Source organism: Myotis lucifugus, unplaced genomic scaffold (genome assembly GCF_000147115.1).
Source record: "Myotis lucifugus unplaced genomic scaffold, Myoluc2.0 scaffold_415, whole genome shotgun sequence".
NCBI lineage: Eukaryota > Metazoa > Chordata > Mammalia > Chiroptera > Vespertilionidae > Myotis > Myotis lucifugus.
Genome location: NW_005871463.1, coordinates 27985 through 31716, shown reverse-complemented (window position 1 = coordinate 31716; position 3732 = coordinate 27985). Strand labels below are relative to the sequence as shown.

At 63.6% G+C, this 3732-nt stretch overlaps 1 pseudogene; it reads left to right on the top strand.

The window, feature by feature from the left end:
• Positions 1–829: 829 nt before the first annotated feature.
• On the top strand, positions 830–1893 carry LOC106699483 (annotated as a pseudogene).
• The last annotated feature ends 1839 nt before the right edge of the window (positions 1894–3732 follow it).

Sequence of the window (3732 nt, the reverse complement as noted above, 5' to 3'; positions counted from 1 at the left end):
TGTCCACCTGGTTTCCTCTTAATTGGCATCGCGTCTGCTCTCCCAGCAGCTCTGCGTCTCCTGTGAAAACACACGGAGCCCACATTGGCCTTTTCATGCTTCTCTCTCATCGATGCTTCTCTCTCTTTCTCCCTCTCCCTTCCTGTCGCTCCAAAAAATCAATAAAAACATATTTAAAAAATAAATGCACATCATCCACGATGAACAAAATATAAAACATTTAAATAAAGTTCTGCAAAGAGTTCCATGTGGAATTAGTGTATGACCCAGCACCTGCACTTCTAGGGATACACCCCAAAGACCTGCGAAGGGTGTTCAAACAAAATGTGCACCCGAATGTTTGCCAAAGGTGGGAACACCCCCAGTGTCCTCACAGGTGAACGGACAAGCACACATGGTCCTTCGTCAAAGACAGTGTCCTCCGGCCTGGAAAGGGAGTGCAGCTCTCACACTCTCCACCACACTCTCTCTGCTCCAAGAAGGGAGCCGGACACAGGAGGCCACACGTGTGCGAGTCCAAGAAATGCCCAGACTGGGCCAGCAGAACAGACGCCCCTCAGCCCTCAGAAGATTCCAGAATCGAGGCGATGCTTGTCTGCTGTTTAAGCCACCTGGCTTGTGGTACTTTTTAACAGCAGCCCAGCAAAGGCTTGGAGGTTTGCTGGCACCGGCCAGGGTTTGGGGCTAAGGGCACGTGGGCTCTGCAGGGGCTGTCGTTGTTGGAAGGACCTGGAACAGCCACACCCGGTTCCGCGGTCCTCACTGCTCACTCTCCATCTCACCTGCGCCCGGAAGATGTCTGTGAAGGGGCCTGCAGCGCAGGCGCAGACCCCGCGCTCCAGCCCCGCCCCTGCGCGCGTCCGGCTGGCTCCGCCTCGCACGCACGACGGCCGCGCAGGGCGGTCTGGGAAGTTCCGGAGGCGGGAGGACGGCGCCGGGTGAGTGAGTGGGGCGCTGGGCTCGGCCGGCGGGCGCGTGCGGGTGCGCCCGCCGGGGCCCCTTGGCGTGTCCGGCTGCGGGCCCGCGCCCAGCCGGCGGCCTGGGGGCGCCTGAGCCTTGGGGACGCGGAGCCCACCCGCGGAGACCGGCCCGCGTGCCCTCCGCCGGTGCCACAGCGCCCCGAGGCCGGCCCCAAGCTCCGAGGAGGTGGCGGCCGTGTGCGGGGGGGCCCCTGGGCCTGTCCCGCTCGGGAGCGGGTGCTCCGTGCGTGGCCTCGTCCTCAGGGGCTGAGACTGGGGGAGCCCACGGGGCGGCGGCGCCAGCGAGGCCCCAGGCCCCAGGTCCGAACCCAGCGGCGGGTGCGGGCCGTGGGCCTCTGAAAGGGCGAGTGGCGAACAAAGAGGCGGCGGGTGCCGCCGAGCACCAACGAGCACCGCCGGGCCCAGGAGCACGCAGGTGATGCGGGCGACCAGGCTGGGGTCGGTGGGCCCCTGAACCCGACGCCCCGGGCCGGCGGGGAGCTGCACGGTGGCCACGTGTCCGAGGGGCCGGGCCCACCATGGCCGGGGTCAGCTACACGGCACCCTGGTGGGTGAACTCCTGCACCGGCTGCCACATTCCAGCCTGCGCTGGGAGCCCACCAGCAGCCAGTTCCGGCCCGAGGACCCTGACTGCCAGCAGGCGCTGCTGCTGCTCGGGGCCGCTGTGCTGGCCTGCCTCGCCCTAAACCTCCTCTTCCTGCTCCTCTACTCCTGGCTGCGCTGCCGGCGGCACGGGAACAAGGAGCACCTGGACACCGACCAGCGACGGCGTCCATTGGGCGCTGCCGGCTCCGCCACACCAACCGCACCTGGACACCGACCAGCGACCGCATGTGGGACACCGCTGCTCCGCCACACCAACCGCACGGTGGCGGGGGTGCAGGAGCGTTGGCCCGAGCAGCGGCTGCCCTGAGCCTCACGGCGGAGCCGCGATGCCGTGATGGAGCATTGGCCCGAGCAGCAGGCAGAGCCTGGACCAGGCCGGCATCCGGGACCGCGGGGCCGGGCTGCTCGTAGCGGAGGCGACGGAGCCCCCCAGCGGCTGAGGGGCCTCCTCCCAGCCCTCGCGGGCGGCCCAGGCGCAGCGATCCCCCATGGGGATCCCCCACGACATCCAGACCCAGAGCACCCCAGGAAAGCGGAGGGAAGCCTCCAGAGCCAACGGCGAGGACTTCCTCCGTGTTCAGTGGAAGGGTGAGATCTCGGACCTGTGGACACGCGCCCCCACCCTTCCCTGCGTTCTCGGTGGGGGGGCGGGGACCGCGCCCTCCATCTTGCTCTGGGTCCTCCACTTTTGGGCAGGGCCATGTGCTCAGTGGGGGCTTCTTCCCGGAGGAGGCCTCTGCTAGCCACACCCAGGATTTCTCTGGACTGACCGGTGATGGTCGGGGGAGATGCGCGCCATCACTATGACCGCATCCTGTGTGGTAAGACGCCGACTCACGCCTGGCCAGTTGGCGGGGCCCACGGTCCCCTCTCTCTTTGCCACCTGCTGCTGCGTCAGTAAGGAAGGTAGAAGAGCTAAGCCCGGGCTTAAAATAAAAGACTCTTTGCTTTTGCATCGGACTGGCTGGCTCCCTGGTGGCTTCTTGGGAATCTTGAAATCTGGGCATAACAGTCTGCATGAGGAGACCTTCCCATCCCAGGACGCTGGGAACAGGGCGCATGTCCCGATGAAGGAAGGTCCGCTGGGTCAGGCGCCGGGCGGTGGAGTTGTGCTGGCCATAGCGGGAAGGAACGCGGCGGCCCTCCACCAGAAAGGCCGCTGAGATGCGCAAATGGAAGCGACGAGTTAGACATCACACAGCAACACCCATTTTGCTTTGTTTTTAAATTGCATGTATGACCACAGTGAACACGGGAATACCGGGAGGAGAACACACGTGCCCGGGGCAGAGGCTCCTCGAGAAGCAGGGGTACAGCGCTTGCATTTCTGATTTTAAAACCTTAAAAAGTGATATGATTATGGGTGAATTTTACTCTGTTTTACGCTGTTCTGGTTTGCTTTTTCAAATATTACAGCTTTGACAATAAGCACTTAAGGTAACTCGATACCAAGACTGCAGTGGGCCTTCAAGAGAGAGGGGTCTGGCAAAGCCCCCCTCCACCCGCTCCCTGCAGGCCTATCCCACCCTGGGAAGTTGGGGAGTCGGGAGTGCACGGTGGGAGGAGTGCACGGTGAGGGCAGGAGGCCCAGAGAGGGCTGCTGACAGATCCCGCCACACCGCCCACCCCGGGGATGCTGGGCCGGGTTGGAAGCCGCCGCCAGGCACCTTTCCCAGCCTCCGCTAGGTTTCCTTTGTTCTCCCCAAACTACCTGCGGACACAGAAGTGGATGGGGATGTGTATCAATAGCCATTGCTGTGCCCACTCCCTTCTAAGCGACTCTCAACTCCGTTCGCACCGAGCTGGCCACACGCCAGACACCGTCACCCTGACAGGCTCTGGCCGGCTGACTCCGGCCGGCGCCCGGGGTCAGTGGTTACAGAGCCCGAAGCCACATGGAGGCTCAGACAACTGGGAGGAGGAAGCAGACACTAAAGAGAAACGCCGGACCCAACATTCAGCCATGCAGCCGGCCCAGCACACGCTGTGCACCTTTTCGTATGTGGGTTCTCCTACTAACGAGCTGTGAATGCTCATTGTCTCCCAAGTCTTCTGAGAATCCGGCCCTGAGAGGCAGGCGCCTTTCTGCAGAGCCCAGGCCCCAGGCGCAACGCCCCCTCGCTTCCGACAACAGCCCTCCCTTTTG